The sequence below is a fragment of the Austrofundulus limnaeus genome, unplaced genomic scaffold (assembly GCF_001266775.1).
Source record: "Austrofundulus limnaeus strain Quisiro unplaced genomic scaffold, Austrofundulus_limnaeus-1.0 Scaffold1900, whole genome shotgun sequence".
Lineage (NCBI taxonomy): Eukaryota > Metazoa > Chordata > Actinopteri > Cyprinodontiformes > Rivulidae > Austrofundulus > Austrofundulus limnaeus.
Window position 1 is genome coordinate 22,060 of NW_013954302.1, and position 5,146 is coordinate 27,205.

General features: G+C 38.5%; 1 long non-coding RNA gene across 1 annotated transcript; it reads right to left on the minus strand.

The window, feature by feature from the left end:
• Positions 1-924: 924 nt before the first annotated feature.
• LOC106536621 (uncharacterized) lies at positions 925-3,344 on the minus strand. Its single transcript, XR_001312564.1, has 3 exons — positions 3,283-3,344; positions 1,890-2,016; positions 925-1,286 (listed from the first exon to the last, which is right to left on the minus strand). It is a non-coding gene; the product is annotated as an uncharacterized LOC106536621 (long non-coding RNA).
• Positions 3,345-5,146: the final 1,802 nt, after the last annotated feature.

Sequence of the window (5,146 nt, forward strand, 5' to 3'; positions counted from 1 at the left end):
GTATTTAATTTAGTTATGTCAGTTATGATAGTTTAGTTATGATGTAAATACAATATAAATTAAACCAAGATTATAATAATTATCATTTTGATCCATAATGTCTGACTGGGCCTCGTGTCACTTTATGTTGAACAAATTGGGCCCTGAGGTCAGAAAGGTTAAGAAGCTCTGATTTAGAGTACAGAGTGGACTCCCAGAGCCCCACGTTAAAACAGCTGAAACAACAGCGGCAACAGTTTAATGTGTGTGGCTGTAGGTTTGTCAGTGTCTGTGATTAAAACCAGGTCTTAATGAGCTTCTGTCAGTTTCACACTGTTTCTTATGAAAAAGAAAACAGGAAATGATGTGAGACAGAGCAGCTTGACAGGATTTCAGAATTCAGTGGAGAGCTCACATTAGAGCTGGAAACTTTCTGTCACTCCTCTGTCCTCTGTCTGCTGTTGTGTTGTGTCTGTGCTGAAGTTACGCTGAGTTCAGGAGCCTAGTCTCACTCTTTCCTCACTGCTTTGCTCTCCTCGTTTCTCTCTTTCACACCTTTTTATACTTTTCTTGATTTCTGACATAGAAAAGGCTATAATGATGTTGCCTAGACAATTTAAAAGTAAAATGTTTAAAAATCATGTTATATGTTCTTAAAAAAACACAAATAATGACTACAATTCAGTCAATTTCACAAATATTGTGGTAAAGTGTGTGGTTGTTCCTAGTTCTTAGTAACAATAACTGGTTAGGAAATGGTTTGTCTGTTTTCAGTTCTTACATTTGTTCATTTATAACATTTAAGACAGACGTTACTAGACAAAACACAGAGCTGGTGCCAAACAAATCAAGTCTTTAAGAACACAAAACTGTTCAAAAACACCAACATAAATAAATGAGCATGAGGATTTTAGTTTTTACAGAACTCTCTGGTTARGAACAGGAATAGTTTTTCAGGTTTTCACTGTGTTTCAATTTAAAACGGCAACAAACCCAGCTGAACCCTTAATAACTGTAAAGTGAATGAAAATATGGTCAAAACTGTTAACAGAGCCATGCACACTCCACATTATTTAAAGGATCGGCCACAGCAGCAGCACAGTTAGGTCTGTGATTGAGATGACTCCATAAAGTGTCAGGTGTTTCAGGAAGTTCTGTTCAGAGAGGCAGGTAATGTGGCTGAAGTGGGCTGGAGTGGTCTGACTTTCCCATGACTGCAGAAACWATCTGTGCAGATAATATCCCACAGAGAGACCACCATGCTCTGGATGAGGGGGCTGAACTTCAGTAAGAGGTGCTAAGAAAGTCTGTCAAAGAAAAAAAAACACATTATGCATCAAAGACCTTTATTCCTGAGTTTTACATAAAAACATCTTGTGTCAAAAAAGACCAAATTATTGCAGATTTAGACAAGATCTCATGTATTACAACATAAGCAAGGATAAACATAAAGATAAGCAACAGTAAAAGAAGTTAGGTTAGATTATTGATAGCAGRATTTCTGCTCATTGGAGCTGGTGGATATCTGGGCTATCATGAAATTCACAGTGTCGGCAGGGGATTCTGATGTTATCAGTCCATGAAATGGACGTTATTAGGCGTTATCAGTCCCATACAATGGCTTCAGAGGGTCCCTACTGTGCTTTCTAGGCTTCAGACTGTCCCGACAGTGCCCCCTAGTGGGTTAATATATCAAAGACAATGAATGTATAAATAACAAAAAGAAATTGTAATAAACTATATGTGCCCATGTCAGTCTCAAACCCTGTTCTCCCACTCTCTGGTCCAACACTCTACCCATTGCCCTCGTGGAAAACCACATTATAAGACCGTTGGAGGGTGGTGTCTTTAGCACTAACCATGTCATTTGCTCTAAAGTTAACCTTAGTGGATTTAAGCCTCATATTAACCTGGATGTGATTGTTGCTGAGGGTTGCAGTCCAGCTGTGCTTCCTGAGCTCGCTGGCTGAATGGTGTAGATCTTGGAGAAGTTGTGCTCGGTGAGGAGAGAACGACTGGAATTCTCCATGGAGAGTTCTAATGAGACATTAAGGTGGACAAGTAAATGTACAGTGTCAGCCTGTTCCAAAACAAGWTGTGTTTATGTGAATKTGGCACCTCTACTTGGCCTTCAAGGCTGGATATGTCAGACACTCACACCTTTAACCCTTCGCTGGCTCCCTTCACCACCACCATCCCTCTCCCTCCCMTCTGCCTTCCCTAACCCCTAACCTCTGCTCTCGCTCTGCAGAGGGGTTTTTTCTAACCTCATTGTGTCCTATGAGGACATAACATGAGATGTTCTATTTTTAGTCCTCACCTACCCTYACGTTGGCAGTTTTTATTTTTTATTTTTTACTAATGCACAGAAAGCAGAGCCTTCATGGCTGCAGCCGCTGGCACCTGTACCTCCTTRTTTTTGTTTCTCTTGGATGGGTGTTGTAACTTTTTTGAATTCAGGGACAATAAAGGCTTCAATTTAATTCAATTCAATTAAGGGATGAGTAATGTAGAAATAAATGTAAAAACCTTTTTGCAAAGCAGTAGGCTAACTGACTGATGAAAACAATGTTCAGATACCAAAAATATGAAGTAATAACTTTGTTTAATGTCATTAAAGTGCCCATATTATGCTTTTAAATCCTTCTTTTTCACATTTAAATCYTTCAATTGGGGTCTATAAAAAGTGGAGCGGCAATGGTTTTTTCTGAATTCCTCCTTATTGTGACTCTACAAGCCCCGCCCCTTTTATGGGGTGTGTCTCAGATCAACTCATTTTGAGGCTGTTTCTTTAAATCCAAATGTGGAGGTTCACACACACCCCCTCCAGCTTTCAGACCGGTTCATTCTAGTTTGATAGAGGGGTTTATATAGCTGCACAGAAACAATTTATTTACAATTAATTAAAAGGTGTCATTAATAAATGCAACTTTTCTCCATTTAATACAAAATACATTTAATGGCTGCAAACATAAAAATGTATTTGTCAGGATATGTCCCCTTTAAAATGGAATGAGAGATGACCAATTCAAACTATTCAGTTAAAAAATAAAGTAACATTGTCGTATTAATGAGTCTGTTTGTTACTAACCTTAGAATACTTATAAAATGATGTCACTAAGAACATAAACCACAGCCACATACTGAATAAATGGATCAACTTGACCATTTATAGATAAGTTTTCTCTTCTTCCTGCAGTCTGTGTGTGAGGGTGTGTCAGTCAACTGAATGTTGTCCTTGGAGCGTGCCGAGTGGAACTCCAGAGGATGGCTGAAGCACAATGACAGCAGCTCGATGCTCACCTCCTCAGTTATCACAGCTGCTGATCAGAAAAGCTTCAGTCTGTCTGCAGTCTCATGTCCTGACAGCTGAGAGCTTTGTACCCAACTGTTCAACAATCAGGATCTGTGTTTGTTGGCTTGCTGTTGTTCAATAAGGAGGTTGGTAGTTGCTGTTGTTACACCTGGAAGAGATAAGAAACAAACTCAGGCTTTAATTTAAGTTTCACGTCTCAGTTTCAGAACAGAGCAGGGAAGTCTTTCTGTTTAAAATGAGACAAAGGTTTTTCTTGATGACCAGGTGAATGCTGATGTGGAGGTGAAATGCTCAATGCTAAGTGTGAAATATCACGGGATGACCCCCAGCTACCACCACATCAAGTTTGAGCTCATTATCTAATATCTGCTGAGCTATTGTTTGCTAAGGTCAGCTCTAGCAGCCATCTTACTCTGGGTCACAGACTTTCATGGTTAAGAGCCACAAGAAAAAAATATTAAACTAGTGCCATCTGCCGTTTTGAATCCCACAGTTCTAAAGCAGATGTGGAATCTGTTGGATGTTCAGCTACTACCAYGTCATATTTTACAGCATAAAACAGACAGAGCTACAGTACATACACTTTTATAAATATTAGAAAGGGAACTTGTTGGGAACATACAGTATTGTTTACTGGCTGATGATCCAGCTAACACTCATCTTAGYAGGTTCTAGTGACGTCTTCCAGGTCAGAGAGCACAGGGGTCCCATAATTATTTATTGTTTGTGTATTAAATTCAACAAAACATGCCCATTTGAATTAAAACTCTGTATAACTGACTTCATCTTTTTTCCTTTTTCCAAATAAAAGTTTGTAACTATTCACTTTATCTTTTTTGTTCTGATAAAGGATAACAGTTTAATGCATCTTTGGTAGAGRTGGGTTGTTGGGTAGTCTCCCTCCATTTCACCCTGTAAGTTGTCTACTTTTATTCCGAGGGAGTGTGAAACTGGAAGTAATCTTGCTAAAACCAGAAGAGATGTCAAAAGAAGCAAGCATGAAAAAAATTAAATAAAAATTAAGAAAACTTCTACATTTACAGCTAAATACAGTACATACGTAGTAAGTTGTTTGTTATTGCAATATTAAGCCTTTTTATAACTGCATAGTTTAATTTATGTTTTGTAAACTATTGAGAAAATGTGTTTTTCCTGCATGAGTGTTCTGAAGAGATTAGCATTATGTTGGTGGTTTCCATGGGGTTTAAACTTGGATGGGGCTGGCAGCTTTAGAACCACTATCTTAGACCAATCTAGTCAACGTCTAACCAAGGATCAGTGGTGACACCAACATTTAGCAAAATAAATTAGTCTCTGGATGTGCAAAGTGTGTAACAAACTCCAAAAGTCGACTGACTGAGGGACTAAATACAAACGCACACAACACTTTTTAGATGTGTATTTGAAAAAGTTTTTAAACGCCTGGTCATTCTCCTTCTGTTTCATGACCATTAATCCCAGTAAAAAGATGAAGTTTATGGTCGTAACATGACAAAATATGGAAAAGTTTGAGGGGTATGTATACTTTATCATTGCACTGTTAATAAAGTATATTGATTTAGTCCTAGTTACACGAAGGGCACCAGAACCTTACTTTCTGCAGATATAAGAATTACAGATCAGAGACAGATGAAGGGATTGTATAGTAGAAGTTGATGAAAGCAGATGATGAAAAGATGAAAGAGATGAAAACACAGAAGTGTTGAGTTTTAAAGGGTTTGGAATGAACTGAATGTAAGAAAACAGTGATGGTGCGTTCACACCGAACGCGATTTCAGCGTCAAAATGGCAGCCAACGCTGAAGTCTGAAGCTTGTGCACTTTGAGGTCAGACGCGGGACAGTTGTTGAAG